The following is a 25,634-nucleotide window of genomic DNA, read 5'->3' on the forward strand; positions in this document are numbered from 1 at the left end:
AACAAAACAAAAAAAACACTATATATTCAGCGCAGGGGAAAAGAAGGGGTGGGTGCAAGGTAAAGTCTCACTTCTCGCCTGTCTTATGGGAGAAGTGATGACTACCTTCGCCTCTGGCCTCCTGAAAGGTTAATTTTCAGGGCCGTTTTGAAGGAGGCCGGCGAGCTACATGTTTTAAGGGAAATAGTCAAGGAATTCCACACTCGAGTGGCAGTGTTGTAAAATGAGAATTTTCACATATTTGTGCTATGGGTTTGTATTATCATTGTGTTGCTCCATCGCACGGCGAAGACATGGTATTTTTCTTTTTGCTGAGCGACAGCAGTCACTCCATGAAGTTTAAATTGGCCGTGGCTGCTGTCTCTCTGCTCAGCTCATTATGCTGCCGGGCCAGCTGGTAATTAGTGGTATTTTAACAAGCTTGTAAATTGCTCCCAGTGCTGCTCCTCGCCTCTCTCTCTCCCCTCCTCCGCTTATGCATTCTATCTTTCCTCTTTACTCACCACTTCAGCACACTTTTCCATACTCGCCCCCTCTCCCCCCCTTCTCCTCCCCCTCCCTTCTCTCTCTCCCTTTCTTCCAACCTCCTGTTTTTTGCCCCATATTTCACCTCGCTGGTCAGAAACGCAGTGAATGAGCGGCATGGGGGGTGAAGTACATTAGCCTACAGCGACTGGTTCTGTGGTGTCTGTACGTGTGGTGTGAACTAACTAAGTACATTTACTCACCAGAAGGTCCTAGGTTTGATTCCCGCTGGGGACGCTGTGGGGGTTGAAGGCATGTTCTCTCCTCCGCGTCAGCAGTGCCCACACCCTAGGTGCTTAAAAAATTATGAATATAATGTAGGGGTGCCTCGGTTGAAACAAATATTTATGGGGTGCCCTGAGCCAAAAAAATTGCGTCTCAACTCCTGGCCCTCTCAGCTCCAGCCAGTCGAGACGCGGTCCCACGCTCACACACACATGGAACAGCACTGTCTATTTAGGCACGCGGCACGCCAACGCTCACACTTCCATGCTTAGCATATCGTCGTTGTCGGGTGGAAACCTTGTATGTCCAAAACGGTTGGTTTTGCATTTATCATTTTTAAAAATGATTTAAACTAGTGAAAACAGCCGATCTACAAGCACACAACGCCTCGCGGCGCGAGGCGTTGTGTGCTTGTAGATCGGCTGTTTTCACTACTTTTGTTCCACGGCCTTGTATGATGAAGCAGGGCTTTACTTTGCGAAAGAACGTACAAATTTGAAACTTGGAGATACGAGGTTTCCACCCGACAACGACGATATCTCTCTCGCCACCACTTCTGCCAGCTTGTCAGTGATCAAACTCCCACCACATCCTCAGCCTCCGCCTGTGGGAGCGTTTACTGTATGTGTCTTCACTTCAGCATGCCGCTCCCATGCAGGTTCATATCTACATATTATCATGTTCTTGATATCCTGCATGTGCAGGGTTACCCACTTCATGAGCTGTGGTGGGAAAAGTACTCGGTTTCTTTACTTAAAGGGGAGAACCACCCATTTTCAACATTGAACTATGTCATTAATATACCCCCCGGCCCCCCCTTCTGTGTTCCAAGGTATATTAAATGACATAGTTCAATGGTTCTTCAATGTATTCTTTTTTTTTTCCCCAAAAGAATATTACAAATTAATGAAAAAGTTATCGAAAAAACACAGCCAGCTCACGTATTAAGAGGGTAGTATGAGTCACCAGAAAAAAGACGAGTGTTTTTGAGGAATCTATCATGGTTAAAATGGAGTTTGAAGTTACACTGAGTTTGAATGGGCCCTGGATGGGGAGTGTCTGATAAAATGAATATCAAATATCTAAATATTGAATCAAGCAACTTAAAATCTGTCCAGGGTGTTCAGACATTTTCTTTTGAAAGTGGAATATCCATTTAAGTAGAGTACCTGAGGAAAAGACAAGTACTATAGTTACTTCACACCACTGGCTTAACAGTGCTCTTTCACTAACCCCTCCCCCCCTCTTTCTCTCCTCTCTCAGTGGCTCCTCCATCGCTCTCTGCCTTTCACCAACACACCTGTCTAATTACAGTAGATAGAGGAGGCCCCAGAATAAGAGGCAAAACAAGAGGGAGCAAGACAGATCTCCCTCTCTCCTTCTCTCCCTCCCGCTATCACTCCTCTCTCTATCTCCTCCTGGCTCTATCCATCTCTTATACTTTTCTTCGCGCGCACACACACACACGCACGCGCGCGCGAGCACGCACGCACGCACGCACGCACGCACGCACGCACGCACGCACGCACGCACGCACGCACGCACGCACGCACGCACGCACGCACGCACGCACGCACGCACGCACGCACACACACACACACACACACACACACACACACACACACACACACACACACACACACACACACACACACACACACACACACACACACACACACACACACACACACACACACACACACACACATCCTGTGTACACTGTGCAATGTGGGCCAGATGGGCGAGACAGATGAACATGTAAGCTCTCCTCAACGGTGGATTTTGAATCACTGTTTGCAACCAACAACCAGCAGAGGGGAATGCATGGTGGTGTGTGTGTGTGCGTGCGTGCCTGCGCGTGTACGTTCAACATGTGCGTGCACGTGATATTTCTTCTCTTTGTGTCGACGATCTCTGCAACGTGCGTTCGGCAGACACATGTACCGACATAGTCCTGGACTCCTGGCTAATGAGTTCCATTATCGCAAAACGTGACATGATGGCATGACGCAGGCGGGAGGTCTACTTTAACCGATTTAGGCCTAGAATTATTTAATGCTTTAACTATTGAAAAAACGCAGATCTACAAGCTCACAGCGCGCGAGCTTGTAGATCTGCTACTTTTTGAAAAATCTGGATTTTTTTTTCTTTGAAGCGAACATTTGTAACTCAAATATTTGCTTCTGGGTGGTCCCTTGAACAACATATTTTAAGATGGGGGGGTCCGCGGCCAAATACATGTAATATTTGGGAGTGTCCTTGACATGAAAAAGTTTGAGAACCGCCGATTTTAGAAGAAGGATTTAGAAGACACATCCAAAGACTTGCACAAATATTTCAAAAATAGCAGATCTACAAGCTCGCTCTGAGCTTGTATATCTGCTATTTTTCAATAGCTAAAGCATAAAATAACGGTTAAAGTGTTCACTTTAAATCTGTTAACATGAAACAGATTTGCGTGTCACCGGACTAAATGTCTTAAGACCCACACGTGGATTGGCGTCCTGTGGAGCTAACGGGCCGAGCGGCAGCAGCTCCATTAGCCCGCCGCTCGTCGTCTCCCACGGACGGGAGGCCCCCCGGTTCGTTTAGGGGGGCGCTTTGGACCCGGGTTCGCTCGTTGCCATGCCGATTGCCACGATCAGACTGCAAACCTACCTACCGCACAGGCAGGGACGTGCTGGCCATTGGGAAAAGCGGGATAACTCCCGAACGGCCGGTTCATTCCCGGCCGGTCCAGGCCGGCCATTAGGACAAAAATGTAAATAAAATGTCGGCCTTTGTTCCATTTTGGCGGCTGGGCGGCCAACAAAGTAAATCGTCACTGTCGGGCAGAAACTCCAAGTTTCAAATTTGTAGATTTTTTTCGCAAAGCAAAGCCCTGCTTCATCATACAAGGCCGTTGCACAAAAGTAGTGAAAACAGCAGATCTACAAGCACACAGCGCCTCGCAACGAGAGGCGTTGTGTTGTGTGCTTGCTAGTTTAAATCATTTTTAAAATGATAAATACAAAACAAACGGTTTTGGACATACAAGGTTTTCACCCGACAACGACGAAATATAACTCATGTACAGTAATTGGCCCGCTGGCTTGTCACTTGTCATGATCTGAAACGGCAAATCTTTGAGTAGCAGCACTATAGAGAGAGATCTCTCTCTATAGCGCGCAAGGAGGGCCTCTCCAACTCTTTTTCCTGGGCTGAATCAGGGGCCCAGCACGTCCCTGCCACGATCAGACTGCAAACCTACCTACCGCACGGGTTTGCTTTTACAACGTCGTCTGCTCTTCTCATTCCGCCGCGGTTACGGTACATTTAGCCCAATGGGACGCTATTATTATCATCGCGGCCCTCTATTAGCCACGAACAGACAACATGTCTTCCCGGGTAACGGCGCTCGTTTGTTATCACCTGGAAGTATGCTAACTGAAACCAGCCATCTGCCGTCGCGGTGGAGAATGGACGCGCGCTCTGCAGGAAAGACACAAACAACCCTAAGCAATTGTCATGCATTACTAGGGTGACGCACAACACAAAAAAAAAGAGGCCACACACAAGGTCAAACTTTTAAATGATTGTTTATTACTAAATTAATTAAATAAATCAAGAATCAAACATAAATGGGTTTGCGGCAGAGGTGTAAAGTAACTAAGTACTTTTACTTAAGTACTGTACTTGAGATACTGTGCAGTTTTGAGATATTTGTACTTTAAGTGAGTAATTCCAATTTCCAATACTTTTACTTCTACTCCACTACACCTCAGATCCAAATATTGCACTTTTACTCCATTTATTTGAAAACTTTAGTTACTAGTTACTTTGCAGGTATGAATTATAATATTAAAAAACATACATAAACCACTTTAGCCCTATTTTATACCTTATGGCTATTTGAAAATTGCCGATCTACAAGCTCACAACTCGTCGCATTTAGTACTTTTACTTTTGGTACATTTTGATGCCAATACTTTCATACTTTTACTCAAGTACATATTGAATTCTGGACATTTACTTGTAATGGAGTACATCTACAGTGCAGTATTGATACTTTTACTTAAGTACAAAATGTGAGTACTTTTTCCACCACTGGTTTGCGTCGTGAACAAGTCAGTGATCAGTCATGTCTGCTGCGTATGGGGGCGGCATGCCAGTGGCTCAGGGGTAGAGAAAGGGTTCCCGAAGGGTTCCCATAGTTCGATCCCGGGCTCCCCCAGAGTTAGTGTCGAAGTGTCCTTGAGCAAGACTCTGAACTCCTAGTTGCTCCCAGTGAGCAGGTTGGTGCCTTGCATGGTTTCCTCTGCCATCGGTGTATGACTGTGTGTGTGAATGGGTGAATGTAATGCACAATCTATGTAAAGCGCCTGGGATAAAGGCACTATATAAATGCACCATTTACCATTTACCATATGGATGTGTGATGCTGCGGTGTATGAAATGTGTAAAAAGGGAACTGAAAAGGGGTTAGGCCCCAAGCAGACCAGGTGGCTTTCCAGGCACAACCTGCTTGTTAGGAACCTCCGGCTCCTAGCGAAAACAAACACACTTGTGTGAGAACTCCCAAAAACAAACAGCTTTCAAACTGAAAAAACAAAATTTAAAATTTCCAAAAAAAAACAAAAAACAAAACCAAACTTTTGGACGAGCCCCCATTTTGTCATGCCTTAGGGTGATGCACAACAAAAAAGAGAGAATCCACACACAAGTCACGTACTCACCTGCTGGATGCATGCTTCATACTCACCTAATGTTGTTAGGTGAGTATGAAAACGCTAACGACCATACATAAAGATACCGTTAACATCTGTACGCTGGAAGTTGCTGAAGTTAGCTGAACGGTGCATGTGTAGGCTCACCCCTGCTTCCCCTTTCTCATTATACATTCATCAGTGTATACAGTACACAGTTAAAAATTGCGTGCGCACAAGTGTACACGTGTCATGACTCATGATCATTATCATTATTACTGTCTGTGGCGCGCATCGTCGTTATCGTCTTGAGTTGCTATCGCTGATGGCAGGCATATCAGATGTGCGTATATAGGCTACCATAGAGGGAGTGTGTGTGTGTCTCTCTCTCTCTGTGTGTGTGTGTGTGTGTGTGTGTGTGTGTGTGTGTGTGTGTGTGTGTGTGTGTGTGTGTGTGTGTGTGTGTGTGTGTGTGTGTGTGTGTGTGTGTGTGTGTGTGTGTGTGTGCGTGCGTGCGTGCGTGCGTGCGTGTGTGTGTGTGTGTGTGTGTGTGTTTTAGTGTTGGCATTAATGGCAGTAATGCTTAAGACGAAGGTTAGAGTTGGGCTAATGGTTTCCAAAGGCCTGCGTGTTTATCTTGTCCTTGTCAACATGAAATATAACCTCTCTCCTTTCTCGTCGTCGGGCTCATCATCACCCCCTTCTCTCTCTCTCTCTCTCTCTCTCTCTCTCTCTCTCTCTCTCTCTCTCTCTCTCTCTCCCATCTGTGATAATAGCAGTGTTATTGTTGTGGGCAGAGGCGTCACAAGGGGGGGTAGGGCCCAAGGTGGAGGGGCCTTAATTATTTTATACTTTTATAGCTATTGAAAAATAGCAGATATACAAGCTCACAGCGCGGCACCGAGTGCCGCGCTGCGAGCTTGTAGATCTGCTATTTTTGAATAGTCGTGAAAATGTGTGCAAATCTTCGAATATATGTATTTTTTAAGTGAACATTTGTAACTCGAATTTTGCTTCTGGGGGGTCCCTGGAATGAAATATGTTGAGATGGGGTCCGTGGCCAAATAAATACATATCATTTTGGGGGTCCTTCACATGAAAAGGTTTGAGCACCGCTGACATAGAAACATAGGTTTTTCAAAAAACCTTGGAAGGATTTGAAATATTCAAAGACTTTTCACGTTTCTTCAAAAATAGCAGATCTACGAGCTCGCGGCGCGGCACTCGGTGCCGCGCCGCGAGCTTGTACATCTGCTATTTTTCAATAGTTAAAGCACCAAATAATGCCTAATAATCCGTTCTCAGTCTAAATGGGTTGAACCTCCTCCCCCTATGAAGAACATGTACGCAGGGCCCTTGTACCCAGGGCCCAGCATTTGGTGCGACGCCCCTGGCTGTGGGTCTCGGTCATCTTCTCCCCTCAGAAAGCCCCGGATCCGTGTGTGTAGCTACCACAGAGGATCGTTGGGAAATTTAATTACCCGTCTGAAAGCTCTTTCAATCAGACAGATTACCCCGCCATGCGTGCGTGTGTGTGTGTGTGTGTGTGTGTGTGTGTGTGTGTGTGTGTGTGTGTGTGTGTGTGCGTGCGTGTGTGTGTGTACATACATACATATAGATTGCTTCCCTGTGTGTGTGTGTTGGACTCTAGAGAGCGGGGTGGTGAGTGTATACACCTTTTCTTAAAAGTGCCTTTTTCCCCCTCATACTAGAGAGAGCGAGATTAATGGAGGGCCTGGCGAGCCCTTTTGATCGATTTCCATCGCGGCGAGAGACAGATTTCGTACAAAGTAAATCAAAAGAAAAATCGCTCTTTGATATTCTAACTCTAGACCCTGTTTTATTTAATAACAGCGGAATGAGATCGCCGCAGCCTCCTGAAAGGGAAAAAGGGGCTTCCCGGCAGATTCTTGCACCCGAGGCGGATAAAAACCAAGAGTCCCTAAATGCCTTTGAAATGGATGGCTGGAAAATCGAGCGCAAATCAATTCTCTATTGAGCCTCTTATACAGCCGGGGATAGATAGATACACTGTAATGTACTTAACCCTTTTAGGCCGAGAATTATTGAATGCTTTAGCTATTGAAAAATAGCAGATATACAAGCTCACAGCGCGGCACCGAGTGCCGCGCTGCGAGCTTGTAGATCTGCTATTTTTTGAAAAAAAATCTAGAAAACTTGTGCAAATGTTTCAATATATATTTTTCAAAGCAAAGTTTTGTAACTCAAATCTCTGCTTCTGGGTGGTCCCTGGAACAACATATTTTGAGATGGGGTCTGCGGACGAATACATTTAATTCTGGGGGTCCTTGACATGAAAAAGTTTAAGAACCACTGATTTAGCGGAAGGATTTAGAAGTTGGGTCAAAGATTGGGTCAAAGATATTTAAAGACTTTCACACATATTCACAATCAAAAATAATAGCAGATGTACAAGCTCGCAGCGCGGCACTCGGTGCCGCGTTGTGAGCTTGTATATCTTTTCAATAGTTAAAGCACAAGATAATGGTTAAAGTGGTTAAAATCCAGGTCTTTGAGGGTTAAATGCACCTCGAGGGGTTGAACCCGAACCGGACCGCGTCCGTCGGCAGGGCGAGAGGCCCTTGCTCGATCGCAGGGGTCGCGATTTACATCGCGGAGCGGCGCTGTGAGATTGCCCGCTGCACGGCACCTGGCAGTGACTTATAGGCTACATCGGGCCCTAGACCAGATGACGAGTCGCATCGATTGATTGGACATGATCTATCGCCCGGAGAGCATCTTTTCATCTCAATGCTACCAAAGCCCTGCGTGTCATCATCGTTCACACCGAGGGAGGACGATCGATAAAAAGACAGTGAAATCCGTTTCGGAATCGAAGTCCAACAATCACTTCTTCTCATAATACTCAAGGGTCACGTCCCCGCCGGAATTAATCTATGGGTAATGGGCCGCTGAACCGCCAGTACAGTGTTGATTTCGTTGACCAACTAAAAATGTTTGTCGACTGCGTTTTTTCACTGACGAAAACTAAATAAAAACGAAATAAAAACTAAGCTGTGATGACTAAAACTAGGACTAAATATATTGACAATTTCGTCAACAAAATAAAAACTAGACTAAAACGTTAGGGAGGGACTAGTGCTGAAGAGAGTCATTTTATGTTTGGTTGCTCTCAGGTGTTGCGTGCTGAAAATAGCAGATCTACAAGCTCACAACGTGTCGCAGCGCTGAAAATAGCAGATCTACAAGCTCACAACGTGTCGCAGCGCGACCCGTTGTGAGCTTGTAGATCGGCTATTTTCAGCACGCAACCAAGTGTAAAATCAGTCATTACGATGTCATCAAGGCCTGCCAAAATACATTTTAGTCGACTAAATCAACTGTAGATTTAGTCGCCTAAAATCTTATGATATTTTGTCGATTAAAATTAGACTAAAGACTAAAAGACTAAAACTTTTCAGGTGACTAAATTATGAGTAAAACTAAATTACATTTTATTCAAAAGACTAGGACTAAAACTAAATCAAAATTTGCTGTCAAAAACAACACTGCGCCAGTACCCACCATGCATTGCGCCAAAAGACGGAGGTGAGCATAGCTAACTCAAGTTCAGGTATAATGTTGAAATGGTTGTGTTTAAGCATTGCATTAGAGATGGTTATAAGTTCAGGCCGCTTTCATGTGGTTATAAGGTCAGGTTTGTGATCTCGAATTCCCAGACTCTGAGCTTTTTAGAAAATGGATACTGGTACCGTTTCAGCACCCCTGACCTTTATCTGTTCGTGATCATTTGGAATAACTGCTTTACATTAAATGAAACACTGTTTTTCATCCTGCGTTGTGCAACGTTTAATAAGCCCTTTTCACAGAAGACATTTCATTGATTGAGGTATTTATTAGAGGTATTGCATAGGAAAAGATGCAATACATCTTGTACAGTTTCATGACAGTACTGTTCACTGATACAAGGTCAACTAAAAGGAAACTCAGGTAAGACAAGCTTATTTCCGTTGAGATCCTTCTCTTCAACTCATATAACATTGAATGACTGACGAATAGAACACAGTACTATGCAGTAGATATCTTCAGCAAAAAAAAAGATTAAGCACTTGTAAACAGAAGAACAAAAAAACAGTGCTAAGAAGTATTTACAAAATGTGAAAAAAGTTTAAAAGTTACCAGTTTCGAGTGGCTTCCGCCTGTAAGTGGGTTTTCAGGGCGCTTATAAAGGATGCTAGAGATTGGCACTCCTTTAAGGTCTTCGGTAAGGCGTGTTGTAATTGTGGACATCCTTGACGTGGATTGGTAAACATCTGAAGGTAATAACATTGATTAGGTTAAGACGTTCTCTTTAATTGAATGAGACGATCCAACAACTCCCCCGTGAGCGTGCGGTTATCATGTGCCAAGGAAGAGCTACTGTAGCATATGGCCAATCACAAAAAAAGGTTCATATCGTCGTTGTCGGGTGGAAACCTCGTATCTCCAAGTTTCAAATGTGTATGTTCTTTCGCAAAGTAAAGCCCTGCTTCATCATACAAGGCCGTCACACAAAAGTAGTGAAAACAGCAGATCTACAAGCACACAACGCCTCGCGGTGCGAGGCGTTGTGTGCTTGTAGATCGGCTGTTTTCACTAGTTTAAATCATTTTTAAAATGATAAATACAAAACAAACGGTTTTGGACATACAAGGTTTTCATCGGACATCAACGATATACTTTCGGATTGAATTGGCATGTCCTCAAGTACGAGCACGACCATTCAAGGTAGTCTATATAATAACCACAAGGATGCACAGTTAATCAGATCAGTTTGAATCGTTTTATGTCAATTTATGTAAATTAGAAAATGCTCGCGTACCGTAATCTATCCTTCGGGGAATTGCGGTAATGGATTATGTGGTGCGCGGCGTAGAGGAAGAAACACTCCAAGAAAGAAGGGCCTCATTTACAACAAAAAAGGTCAATTCTGAACTCTTTAAGGCAATTAAGGCAAATTAGACCTGGACGTGCGACACAATAGCCCCAAACAAATCTACTCTATTATCTGCCGGCTGTATGCCATAAGACAGGGGTCTTCGTTTTCAGGCCAAGGTCCCCTCGGTTCAGAGAGAGATGAAGCAGGGACCCCCACAACCTTTTCACAGATTCCATAGTTTCATCACAATTATCAGTGTATTTTGGATTCATGGCAATTGACCATTATTCACCTGGCGGCCATGTTTGAAATTTGCATTGAAACCGGGTGGCAACTGGGGTGGCAACTGGGGTGGCATTGCATTAACTTAATGGCAAGATGGCCGCCGTGTGAATAAGGTCAATTTGTGTTTTCAGATATTTAACAATTTGAACCGTCACTTGAACCTTACACCCTTTGACTGCCGAAAATAGCCGATCTACAAGCTCACAACGCCTCGCAACGCGAGGCGTTGTGAGCTTGTAGATCAGCTATTTTTGGCTAAAGTTTTCAGAATTATGTTCACTAGGGTTCAAGGGGTTAATATAAAAAAAGAAGAAAAAACGTTTATTTCACTCAAAGATTTGGAGGACCCCCTGTAGTAACTCCGACGACCCCCTTAGGGGTCCTGGACCCCCTGTTGAAGACCCTTGTCATAAGAACATGACACTATGCCACTTTTTTTGTTTTTATTTTGTTCATTCAGAGACAGCTATTGCAGGGTACATTGTGGAACACGCTGTCCGGTGCTGCTAGGCTCCGGTACAACAAGCTGTTCCTGCCAGCCACTGAACAGCTTCTCTGGATAAAAGAAGTGCAATTCCCTTTTCTGCAAAAAGAGCGCCGTGATGGTGGTTGTTGAGAGGGAGGTGAGGGCGACAGACCGTTACTATTAACCTCTTAAGCCCCAGGGGGGTCCAGGGGAAAAATCCGCCTAAAATGTATGGACAGTTGTGGACACAAAACTACAATGATTGTGGCTACTCTTGACCCACCAATTGTCAGCTAACCCCTGAAAATTCACAAATGCAGGGTAAAACATCACATTTCTCTAACCAAATTGTCCTGCTGTGATCATTTACCTATAGGAAAAGATGATTGCAAAAGACCTCCGCCTATGGAAATCTTGCCTTCTGAATAGTGAATGAGCTTCTAGACCTCATTGAAAACATATATAGTGAATAGAGAAATTGTTCACCAAGGTGTCATCAATTGATAGGCAAAATTGTATGAATATATTCCAAACTATGTAAACTCTACAGATGTTTTAGTGAGAGTATTGCTGTAATGTTAGTAATGTTAAAGTATAGGGTGAAAAATGATAAAAACGAGTAACAATAAGTAGTAATAATACTGTAATATGAGTAATGAATAGGTGAAAAGTACAATGCCAGCTGATTACTATGCTGTAGGACCACTGTAACCATAATCAACAAAGAAATTGTAGTTTGATTTGGTTTCTATTGATCTATTGACATTTATTGACAGCTGTTCAGAGGTCAACACCCTTTGCCCCCGCCGGCGGGGGCAATGGGGTTCAAGAGGTTTCTGGGGTAGTTGAAAGCACAGCCACTTTTCTGTCAAAAGGCTGAGAAAATACATTTGGGGGCTGGAATGACCACAACGTGAACCCCCGCAGCGTCCATATTCGGGCATGTGTGGGGCATGCCGTAATACAGGGGTTCTCAACGTTTTCAGGCCAAGGACCCCTTGGTTGAGAGAGAGATGAAGCAGGGACCCCCACAACCTTTTCTTAGATTCCATATAGTTTCATCGTTTTGACAGCACAATCATCAGTGTATTTTGGATTCATGTCAATGTGTGTTTTCAGATATTTAACCACTTGAGGCGTGATTACCTAATAAACTTGACCTTTTACACTGTACTTAGTTGGCTCTTTTTCAACAAACCTCTTTGCCGAAAATAGCCGATCTACAAGCTCGCAGCGCGAGGCGTTGTGAGCTTGTAGATCTGCTATTTTTGGCTACAGTTCTCAGAATATGGACACTAGGGTTCAAGTTGTTTACCCCCTAGGGGTCCCCGACACCCTGTCGAAGACCCCTGCCGTAATAGGTGAACGTTCGGCTAACATATATATTTAGTGTTAAACTGTAAATGGTGGTACATCGCAAAAACGACATTTATCGCTCGCTCCGACTTCTCACAAATTGCTGCACATTTCAGACAGATTTTCCCCGATCCCTGGCAGCATGGTAGCTGTCAGTCATTCGGCTCAGTGAGCTGCATGATATATTTTTGAACACTTGAACCCCAGCGTCTCTATGCCTGGAGGCGATCGTTTGCCAAAAACACCAGCTTTACAACCGCACGAACCCTAGCGTCTCTATTCTGGGCATGTCGTTTTGGAAAATAGCAGATATTTCCAGCTAACGGCTAAGGTTTAGAGCAGGGGGTCCGGGACCCCTAGGGGGTCCTCAGAGTTACTACTAGGGGGGTCCACAAAATCTTTGTGTGATAGGATCACGTTTTTTACATTATCCACATGAACCCTAAACAGCATCCCTATTTTTGGAACATTCGCCAAAAATAGCAGATCTACAAGCTTACAACGCCTCGCGCTGCGAGGCGTTGTAAGCTTGTAGATCGGCTATTTTTGGCAAAGAGGTTTTGTAGAGGGAAAAGAAGAGCAGACTAAAGTATTTGATGGTTCAAGTGGTTAAATGTCTGAAAACACACGTTACTCCAACATGATGACAGTGCTGTCAAACAAGTCTAAGCTGTCTAAGAAATCTATGAACATTTCTAATCTGCGACAAAATTTTATACAATATGTAGTGGGGGTCCCCGCTTCATCTCTCTCTCAGCTAAGGGGTCCTTGGCCTGGAAACGTTGAAGATCCCTGGTTTAGAGGGAGAAATGAGGGGGGCTTCTTTGGATAGATGCTCTGGGGACCACGGTGAAACAAAGTATATGGGTTTAAAATAGCCGTGGTTTTCCCTGACATTGGCTATGCCGACCGTGCACATTTGCATTCCGTCCTGTGATGTCTTTTACACACTGCATATGTTACCAGCTTCCACGTCGCTTTGTACCAGGGGCAGAACCATCAGCGCATGCCAGCCCCGCGGCCCTGCAGCCGTGCACAGTGAAGCGGACGGTTGTAAAAGTGTGATATATTCTTTTTTCTTCTTTCCCATGCATGTATGTATGAATGTATGTTTGTGTTTTTTGCCTGTCTTCCGAGCGTTGCATGTGTGAGCGTTTGCCAAGATGTCTATGGGGAAGGGAAGAGAGGGAGAGAGAGAGAGAGAGAGAGAGAGAGAGAGAGAGAGAGAGAGAGAGAGAGAGAGAGAGAGAGAGAGAGAGCTTGGGTGTGCATTCCTGACTGTACAAGCACCTCGTCAGTCGTCATATGTCCTCACGCATCTGTGCTCACAGCAGAACCCCACGTGTACGTGTGTGCGCGCGCGTGTGTGTGTAGGTTTGTGTGTGTGTGTGTGCGTGTGCGTGTGCGTGTGTGTGTGTGTGTGTGTGTGTGCGTGTGCGTGTGCGCGTGTGCGTGCGCGTGTGTATACGGTACAGTGTCTCACAGCACTGTACAGACAGGAATATTCTCAGCTGCATAATGAAGTTTGATGCTTGGCATGGATGAGTCATGTGCGTAGAGCTAGTGTGTGTCTGTCACAGTTAGGATCAGTGTTGGACACCCGTACATGCAGGCTGTCATCCATCATACATATATACACTATGCACTGATGGGTTGAGTGTTCATTTGAAAATAGACAATCTTGTAGATCTGCTATCTTCAAAAAGATGTCTATACATTTATACCTTTGAAAATGTGTGAAATGAGACCTTCTACATAATGAGTACTTTCCACTTACTTAAAGTAATTTAATTATATTCAAGTCAAGATTGAATTCCGGACATTTACATTTAAAAAAAGTATAAAATAATTATGGCCCCTCCACCTTGGGCTCTAGTAACTCAGTCCCACTTCCCCCCCGCCTTGTGACACCCCTGCCAGGCGCTTCCTGTAAACCAGTGGTTCTCAACCTGTGGGTCGGGACCCCCCAGGGAGGTCCCCAGATTATTTTGGGGGGTCCCCAAATGATTAACTTAATGTGCAACATTGGTTTTCTCACTCAACAGTAAACAAACCAACATAAGGTTTTAAGCATATAGAGGGTTGGCACATTTCTAAAGTGACGATTTAAAGACTTTTTAATATTCTAAAATGATAAATTAAACATTGGCCAAATTGTCAAATATAGCCGATCGTGAGCATGTAGATCTGCTATTTTCACAATGGAACCGTGTTATGCAAAATGTAATGCCTCAACTCTTAGTGCTCGTCAGGGTGGAAGTGGTGGGGGGGGGGGGGGGGGGGGGCGGGGGTTAAAATATGATGATTTTAGGGGTCGCGGCCTGAAAAGGTTGAGAACAACCTTTATCAGATCTTCCTACTGCCAAATGGACTGGTGTACGTGCTGAACCAGAGGCCTCGGTGCACGGCAGGGGTCTGACTGAGAGCACACATGAACAAAACAAGAACAAAAGGTTATAAGTTCAGAGTCTCAGTGGAGACACTGAGGGGCCTTTTCCACCAAAAGAACTTGGTTCCAGAACCAGTGCCGGTTCAACTTTCTTGGAACCTTTGTTCGTTCTTGCGAACCGGCTTGCGTTTCCACCAGATTGAACCAGAGCCATTGTCCCCCACTTCAGATGGTGGTTCACTGGAAAAACCAAGGATTTTGTGGTTCCGGTTCCGAACCAACTTTTACAGTTCAGAACCAACTCCGGTTCTCGGTAGAAAAGCACACCTCTGGTTCATCCCATAGGCGGGAGAAAGAACCGGAACCGGTTCTTTGCCGGTGGAAAAGGCCCCTATACAGTACAATTTAGTATGATCTATCAAATACCATAACAATTTCTACATCGCCGTATCGATACTTGTACTGAAGTAAAACGCGTGAGTACTTTTTCCTGCACTGAAAATTTCAACAACGAAAAAATGTGAGGGGTCTGTGTGTGAATGTACGAGAGAGAGGGAATGTCCAGAGTCGTTCAAGCCAACAGTAAGGCCTCGAGTACACGAGTAGCAGCTCAGTGCCACAGTGGTGTCAACAGCAGCTTGAATGTCGATTCGGACAGCCTGCAAAAATGGGGTCCTAACCCTGTTCTAGTTGGGTGTACTCCATAAAATGGCCGGTATACCAATTCCATGGCTTTGTGTGCCATGGGATGTAATAATAAAGCATTTTCACATACACACATCATACTGTATCGTTGCTCCTACATGGAGCATATAGCGTACCATATAGTGCATAGATTATTTAGATATTTATTTTCAAGCCTTAGGCTGCTGCTTTTTATTGCGACAGTAGAGCGGGAAAAGTGACGAGGAACAGAACAGTGACGAGCGAAGAGATTGCGAGCCCTGAGGTAGGAATCAAACGGGATGTCACAGTTAAGTGGTCGCTACATTAAAATGGCGGCGCCACAAGGGCACCCCGCGCTACACGGGTATATTATAATAAATATATAATCAGTAGACATGGTCCATTATACAGTGCATATGTGTCTCATGATGACCCCATAGCCATGCATAATTATAATATTTTATTTCCGTGTCACTGGATGTATAGGTTGTAACGTTGATTGTGCTGGTTTTTGTATTTTACGCCTGGCTGCGCCACGCACAACGACTTTATTGCTTATAAGAGCAATTCTCTCTCAAGGCAGTGTGCCAAATCGCCGTGTATTTGTAGTTTATTTCACAGTGGTTTCTTTCTTCAATAAGTTTCCATTTATTACCTCATCTCTTCAGAAGCTGGTCTGTATATTATCTAGCCGCAAATTGCAACACTAGATTTTTTTTTTTAAATCGGTTGAATCTAGGGTTGCAATACCTCCCATTGGCAGCCAATGCATCAAAACAGGTTTTTGCTGCTCTGATTGTATTAAACAACGTCAAACTCACTAATATTGGGGCTCTATGGAAAGCTTGGAGTATCCTCTTTCTATCTGCAAAATGTTTGTTTCATAAAAAAAACAGCGTATACATGTTATGACTTACTATCTGTCAATAAATCCGAGCAGACATGTTTTTTTTCTAAGTGTTGAACTTTGGAAGCGCTCGTCTTCAATAACGTAATGTCCCGGTGCCTCCTACATTATGTGACATTTAGAACCAGCTGGTACACAGGACTGTTGAGTGATTTCCCAAGAGCGCTTCCAATCTCCACCACTTAGAAAAAATAATCACCTGAATTGAATTTCTTGATTGAATCTCTTCTTTCTAGAAGGTAGCTCATAACATATAGTCTATGGTGGATTTATATGAAACAAACACTTTGCAGATAGAAAGAGCATAATTAAAGCTTTCCATAGAGCCCCAATATTGGTGAGTTTGACGTATTTTAATACAATCACTGATAGATTTAAAAAAAAATCTAGTGTTGCAATTTGTGGCCATATCTATGTCAATGTTTCTCAATCTTTTTTGGCTGGAGTATCCCCTTATACTGATTTCCGAAAGCCAAGACTACAGCAAAACTGACATCAAAAGTCCAGTTCCAATGCCAAAATAAACATCGCATTCTATTCAATAACTGTTACTACTAGTCAAGTTATTGATGTAATTTGGTTTAGAAATTTACAGATGAGCAAGTTCACACAAACTCTGTCAATGTTTTATCATTAACCATAACAGTAAAATATATTCCCATTTTCTAGTTTTCCCTCATGTACCCCTTGTAGTACCCCTGCGTACCCCTAGGGGTACACGCACCCCCATTTGAGGACCACTGATCAATGTTACTTCATCTCTCTCTCTCTCTTCTTCCTCTTTTTTAGTTTTGTCTCTCTCCATATATTGTCAACGTCAGGCGGAAACCTCGTATCTCCAAGTTTCAATCCAAGTATATCTTTTTTGGTCAATTAAAAAGTCTGACTTCATCACACAACGCACGGAAGTAGTGAAAATAGCAGATCTACAAGCACACGACGCCTCGCGACGCGTGGCGTCGTGTGCTTGCAGATCGGCTATTTTCACTATTTTATATTGTTTTTTCAAATAATAAAAAGGAAAAAAAAGGAAGGTTTTGGACATACGAGGTTTCCACCCGACAACGACGATATGTATAAGCCTGATTCATACTGTACCTCATCGTATGATGGCCTTGTACTGTAAAAATAACCGATGTACATACAAGCTCACAGCGCCTTGCATCATGACCTGTGTGTTTTGCTTATACTGTAAATCGCTCTGGATTAAGAGCGTCTGCTAGGGGGGCACGGTGGCGTAGTCAGTAGCGCTGTCGCCTCACACCTAGAAGGTCCTGGGTTCAATTCCCGCCGGGAGATGCTGTGGGTGCTGGGGGCGTGTTCCCTCCTCTGCGTCATCAGCGCCCACACCCTAGGTGGGGTTGGCGAAAGGGCCTTTCTGTGTGGAGTTTGCATGTTCTCCCCATGTCTCCTAGGGTAGGTACCCTCACACAAACATGCAGTAATCCTGGTCCGTATCTCCTAGGGTAGATACCCTCACACAACAGTAATCCTGGTCTCAATAATGCCTCCCCCTGGCCAGCCGGGGCACCTGATGGAGGGGAAAGGAACTGGTTGGAATAACGTGTTCCTTCCATGCGCCACGTCCAAACCGGGGAAATCCACACTGTCAGGTGAAAAGAAGCAACTTGGACTCCTCATGCTTAGAAGGAAGCATGAGGTCAGTTGTCACCCCAGGCGCGGCAGAGGGAGAGCAGAGCCCAGGATTACATCGGCAATTTGCACTGGGTGAAAATGGGTTACAAAATCATGGGATAAAAATAATAATAAAAATAATAATAAGAGCATCTACTAAATGCCTATATTGTAAATTGTAACGCTGCCATACGACTGTCCACCTCAACTTTTTTAATTTTTGTCCCCATTTTGGTCCATGTATTGCTTCTCGCTCTCAAAACTCATCCTATCCGTCCGTCCCCTCCTCTCGGATAGACGGATAGGATCTTCTTTCTTTCTTTTCCTTTCTGGCGCTCCCGACCAATACCCAATGTCACGGTTCATTAGGAGATCATGTGAGCGTGTGCGGAAACATCTCGGCGTCGTTAGTTCTGAGTGACCCTCTATGCTGTCTCCTGGGCTTTTATACCCAAGTCCATTGTTTTAACCCCCCATAGGCCAACCATACATGGCATACAGCTTTCTGAGATGAGTGAATATGTATGAATATTATATATAATTCACAGCATGCACATGCACACACGCACGCACGCACGCACGCACACACACACATTAATTTGCTCCATGCTCCGACGTCATCAGTCCATATATGGAAGACTTCTGTAAGAATAGACTTGTATCTTTAGCTATTTTTGTACTGATGTTCTCCTATAAGAAGGGACTGGCGCGGACAGTCAGGAGGACACTAGCATGCGTGTACCTCGAGAGCTCTCAACTTTTTGGTTAAATAAATATATTGTATTCATTGCCACTCTACCTTGTGGAAATTCAATTTCTATATTATATACTATAGTATGATCTGAAAAATGCTATCCGAATCGGGAATCAAACCAGCGACACCGCCAGGCATCAATGCCTATGTGGCAATGCCTAGTGCAGGGGTTTTCAAAGTGGGTGACGGGGCACCCTGGGGTGCCGCGAGCCCGCGACCTCAGTCCAGGGGTGCCGCGAGATAATTTGATAATATTTGGAATTTATTTGGACACTTGGAAAAATATAATTTTAAACTTTAAGTACAACGTTATTTTCAGTCAGTTCTAACCAAAATGGCTGTTATCTCAACGTTTTCCTCACAACATAATCACTAAAATATCGTCACTGTCGGGCAGAAACCTTGTATCTCCAAGATTCAAATGTGTACGTCTTTTGGTAAAGCAAAGCCCTGCTTCATCATACAAGACTGTCGCACAAAACTACATTTTATAGATGATTAATACAAGACGAACGGTTTTGGACATACAAGGTTTCCACCCGACAACGACGATATGCTATAAATGTGCTGGGAGTCAACATTATAGGGGTGCCTCGGATTAAAACAATATTTATGGGGTGCCCTGAGACAAAAAAGTTTGGGAACCCCTGGCCTAGTGGTATGTGCCTGGACCAGTAAAAATATAGCTACATAAAGGACCTCCTGTACTGTACTTCTACTGTAATCTTTCCCTCATATACTTTAAGGAAGAGATCTGGGATTAAAATGTCCTTTCGGCCAGTATAATCTCTATAGAGATAGGACAGCAGACTTCGTGGAACAATTTACCGCGGCCAGACTATTTTCATCATGTCACGATGGCGATGACATGTCCTGCATGCCTGTTTAGGAAATGTAATCTAATATTTTCCCACTTAATCTCTGCTAATATATGTTGTCTAGTGTGCTGTGTCCCTATAGTGTTCACGATGCGTTTTATGGTTTTATGTAAGCTCTCCACTCCGCTTCTCTCTGCGGAAATAAATCGGCTTTAAAACAGTAGAGGAGGATAAGGACATAGCTATTGTCTCCAATACAGTATGCTGGTGTGGTTGGACAGATAGCGCAGGTCAGCGGTCAGTAAAAAAAAAGCAGGTACTGTACTCTGCATGATGACATCCTAAGTACCGTGGCTCCCTAGCTATTATTATAACCAAAGCTCTATTACAGAAGATGCTGTACATGTGTGCGCGGCTGCTGCGCGCGCCTGTGTTGTTATTCAATCTTTATTGCATCATCTCGAACAATCGATTCAGGGCAAGCCCTCATTTGCAGCGATGTTGAGAGTAGTAGTTAACAAAACATACACACGCACACACACACACACACACACACACACACACACACACACACACACACACACACACACACACACACACACACACACACACACACACACACACACACACACACACTGTATACCGGTATATATATTCTTGTTTATTTTGGAATGTTTTCATTTTAACCACATATCATATCATACTCAATTAAACACTCCACGAAGCCTTAAATTCGGATGGAGATTTATTTTGTTTTTGTTGCATTCCTAAGCCAATGACGGGGCGCAGTGGCTCAGGGGTAGAGAAACCATCATTAGAACACAGAGGGTTCCCGAAGGGTCCCCAGTTCGATCCCGGGGCTCCCCCAGAGTTAGTGTCGAAGAGTCCTTGAGCAAGACTCTGAACCCCTAGTTGCTCCCGGTGAGCAGGTTGGTGCCTTGCATGGTTTCCTCCGCCATCGGTGAATGAATGGGTGAATGTAATACACAATCTCTGTAAAGCACCAAATAAAGGCACTTTATAAATGCACCATTTACTAATAGTTTGATGACTGGGTGACTGTTCAGTAGGAGACTCAATCGAGTCATCAAACTATTGGCTCAGGAATGTGACAAAAACTAAAACAATCTTCATGAATTCAAGGCTTCGTGGGGTGTTTAATTGATAGAAAATTAGTAATTTATTATTGGGGTGAACTACTCCTTTAACACATGGGATGCTCAGGTTTATAACATTTTTAGCTGTTGCTGCTGCCGCCGTTCACTCACGCTTTATTTTGAAGAGACTCGGAAGCTTCGAGCATGTGCACGTGGGTGTCCGCTGACGATTGAGGAAGAAAATCCATTTGTTTACAAACGCTCGCGAAACTAAAATCCAAACCGCGGCCGACCATCGCGGTAAAGTGTCGCCGTGAATTCGTGAAAACAATCAGATCTCTGCTTCCCTGGCGTTCTTTTCACCTCATTCATAGATAAAGCCCTTTTTATGTTTCAGAGTAGAATGGAAATCAATGCAACCAGCTCGTGCCATTTTCTCTCTCTCTCTCTCTCTCTCTCTCTCTCTCTCTCTCTGAGGTACGGGGTGACGTATGGACTCGGGTCATTCAGAGGGCAGGCAGCTGCACGTACAGTTAACCCTTCGTTGTCTCGTTCAGGAACGAGACAACTCCTTTTGGCAGGGTGACCCCTAGTGGCCTTAACTCGTTACTGAACGAGTTTGGCACCCAAGTTGTTAAATCTATCTGTGGGTTTTATACATTTTATAGGTACAGGTATACATTAGAAAAATAAAAACAAAAACTCTGTTTTTCAAACTCTGCTTCAAACATACAAAACACTGTCTTTTTCCCTGCGCATTACACAAAAAATCTGACCAAAAAGAAAATACCTTTACTAAAACACAATTGGGCTTGCAAAGCTGGTGTCATGCTGGGATGCCCCTCCCCTGGCAGCCATTTTGAGAGGGTCGGGGGATATATACTAGTTATAGTAGGGCTGAGTTCCGGAGGAAATCGGCGCAATTAAGCGCTGACTCATTGAGACCGCGGAATGAACTAACAACTGTTATTGTTCCTTTCTCTTCCATGTGCTGTGTTCTTTCCTCTGTGAATCAATCGCACCGCTTCAACAGGTAAGAGTATTTTCACGTATTTACACTATTTCTTTGCAAGAATCTTTGACGTTATTTTGTTTTAATGAAGGTGTTTGTTGCTGAGAGACTTGATATGAGGTCAGAACATGCTGGCCGATGGAGGTTGTCTGTGCCCAAGGTAGTGTGGACGTGGTCTTTGGTTTTAAAGTCAAACGGTCACTGTGTGTGTGTGTGTGTGTGTGTGTGTGTGTGTGTGTGTGTGTGTGTGTGTGTGTGTGTGTGTGTCAGGGCCACAAGACCTTCTGGTGCCTGACTCGCGACTGGCTGTTTGGTGCACCCCCCCCCCCGCCCGTGACAACGACCCCCGCGACAACCCCCCCCCCCGCGCGCAAAATGTCCGCGACATTTGCGGGGTTAACTGCTCTGCCAAGTTGATATTCCATAGTTGTTGAGCTGGGCAGGGATAAATTAATTCACATGAGGTGGAAAAATGTATCAGATCAGATCAGTCTATGACCATTGGATCTCCACTGGGTGAGTGTCTGTCTGTGAGTGAGTGCAGATTGGATCTCCACTGGGTGAGTGTCTGTCTTTCAGACTCAGAGTGCGTTGCGGACTGTGCTGCGGCCCCGCCCCCAGATCAAATGGATCGGCTTGGCTCTTCTTTTTTCTTTTCTCTCAAATTTTTTGGTGCCTTTTGGCAACGTGATGCCTGACTCACAGCACGTCATGCACGTCATAGTAGCGGCGGCGCTGGTGTGTGTGCGTGTGTGCGTATGTGCGCGCGCGTCTATGTGTGTGCATGTGTGTGTGAGTGTAACTTTGATAGGGCTCTACTCTAGTCTTACTATAAATGCGAGAAGTCTCTGCGTGCGTGTCTGTGTGCGTGTCTGTGTATATGTAATCTGCGTATCTCGAGAACCGTTCGTCCCACCGGCTTCAGATTCAGCACGTGTGTTCCCCGCCGCGGCGCGGAGTGCAGTGCCGGGCCTCGACACGACCCGATGTGCGGTTTTCCAGAACCGGAGCAAAACGTTCAGAATCTCCTTATGCGGAGCTGATTGTTGACATCAGGCTGTTCCGGAGGAAATCGGCGCAAGCGCTGACTCATTGTGACATCACTTCATAAAAGGCTCTGACACCACGTACGCCACATGAGTCAACAAAAAATGCCATGGTTACGTATTGAATGTCATCAGTATGAAGTGTTCTGATGTTCCTATATGGGCATAAATGGACACAGGCAAACATATGGTCAAAACGGGTCTTATGACAACAGGTATAATGGGGTTTACATTAAAGGGGGAACCGGCACTGTGTCTGCAACACAGTCGGAGGCACAGACAGATACAGAGATCTCCATAATGGGAATAAAGGGACACAGACAAACAGATACAGAGATCTCCATTTATGGGCATAAAATGGATGCAGACAGACAGATACAGAGATCTCCATATATGAGCATAAATGGACACAGGCAAACAGATGGCCAATACGGGTCCTACAGAGATCTCAATATATGGGCATAAAATGGACGCTTAGAGACAGATAACTCCATATATGGGCATAAATGGACACAAACAGATGGTCAAAAGGGGTCCTACAGAGATCTCCATATATATGGACGTAGACAGACAGATATCTCCATATATGGGCATAAATGGACAAACGCAAACAGATGGTCAAAACGGATCCTATGACAACAGGTATATTGGGGTTTGCATTAAAGGGCGGGGCATTCATTCCCTATATTTACATTGTTCCCGAGTTGGCCAGGTCGCGGACGAGCTTCTAGTCCTTCTTAATAAGAATGGTACAGACAGGGATCTCCATTTATGGGCATACAAGGGCATGATGTCAGATGTCATAGACGTCACAGGACTTTCACATAACGAATAACTGAGAAAGCTTGTTTGGACGCACAGCATATCTCCATATATAGTACATGGATCTCCATATATGGGTAACTTGACCGAAATACTGGCCAGATGGCCAAGACATGGCGCGACCTCGTCGCTTGTCGCCCTGAGGTGTCCTACTAGTATTTAAGGAACATATTCTGCAATTCATGAATATTACAACATAATCTATTTCAATAAATGAATGAAGAATTATTTATAAAACATACATTGGATCCAATGGAACCCAGTTTATCCTCGAGGTTTTCCCTCGACAGCGAGGATATACGTGATTGCACCGCCATAGCCTCCCTCCACTATACTATTCTGGGAGTGTTCTAATTGATGCCTGGATATGCCAGAGGTAGAGAGCGTTCCATACTAACTCATGTTTATCCTCTTTCCCCCATGAACTCTGACCTTGGGTAAGCCAGAGCAAAGCCTTCTGGGAGATGGAATGTGAAGGCAGTTATTTGATGCCTTTTTTTTGCAGAGCACTACAGAAAGACACCCATTTAATAAGAGCCCTGTATGTGTGTGCACAGACACGCATACGGTGCACACGCGTGTGTGCACGCATGATGCATGCCTATTAACTCATTTAGGCGTAGCATTATTGAATGCTTTAACTATTGAAAAATAGCAGATATACAAGCTCACAGCGCGGCACCAAGTGCCGCGCTGCGAGCTTGTAGATCTGCTATTTTTGAAAAATTTCGATTTTGTTTTTGCAAGTCTTTGAATATATCTTTTTAAAAGTGAACATTTGTAACTCAAATATTTGCTTCTGGGTGGTCCCTGGAACACCATATTTTGAGATGGGGGTCCGCGCCCAAATACATGTAATTTTGGGGGTCCTTGACATTAAAAAGTTAAAGAACCACTGATTTGGAAGAAGGATTTAGAAGTAATCTATAGAATCGGGTCAAAATTATTCAAAGACTTGCACAAATGTTCACGATCTTTAAAAAATAGCAGATCTACAAGCTTGTAGATCAGCTATTTTTTAATAGTTAAAGCATAAAATAACGGTTAAAGTGGTTTTAAAGTGACACAGATTTGCGTTCCGGTCTAAATGGCTTAAGCACACATACATGTTCATGCACACGCACACACATCACCCCTACACAAACCCATATACAGTACAGTACACGCACGCATGCACACAACACACGCAAGCCCGCACAATGCACACCTCAACATGAAAGACTATGAGACAAACCACTCAGCAGTACGAGCGCAATCCGGTGACCCTGAAGTGACCGCGCTACACTTTGACATTAACTGATCAATGGTTTGCATTGATGCCGCGCCGTATAGCCAGCGTCTCTCTGATAATGGATGTTCGGTGTGAGGAAGACGTTAGAGACTATAGTCAGACACCGTCCCTAAGGCATCAAGACCCGGGATTATGTTATAGCTTTAGCTATTGAAAAATAGCAGATCTACAAGCTCACAGCGCGGCACTTGTGAGCTTGTAGATCTGCTATTTTTTTTGAAAAGTGGTGAAAATGTTGTGCAAATCACTGGATATACCGTATGTATATTTTAAAGTGAACACTTGTAACTCAAATTTAGCTTCCCGGGATTCCTACAATTTACAATTTATCAGACGCTCTTAATCCAGAGCGATTTACAATAATACAATAAGCAAGGTAATACATCAATACATCAACATCAATACATCAGTTGGATAGAATTATCAATCTAGATGTTCTAAATGTCCCTGGAACTAAATATTTTGAGATGGGGGTCCGTGGCCATATACATATCATTTTGGGGGTCCTTGTCATGAAAACGTTTGAGCACCACTGACATAGAAACATAGGTTTTTCTAAAAACCTTAGAAGGATTTAGAAGACACTTATAGAATCGGGTCAAAATACTGTATTCAAAGACTTGCTCAAATTTTCACCACTTTTCAAAAATAGCAGAGCTGCTATTTTTGAATAGTTAAAGCATAAAACAATGCGTAGTAATTAATGCGTTCCCGGCCTGAAGGCGCTAAGGGAGCAGTTATTCTGAGGTGGAATG

This window comes from Nannobrachium achirus (genome assembly GCF_963921795.1).
Source record: "Nannobrachium achirus genome assembly, chromosome: 19".
Classification (NCBI taxonomy): Eukaryota; Metazoa; Chordata; class Actinopteri; order Myctophiformes; family Myctophidae; genus Nannobrachium; species Nannobrachium achirus.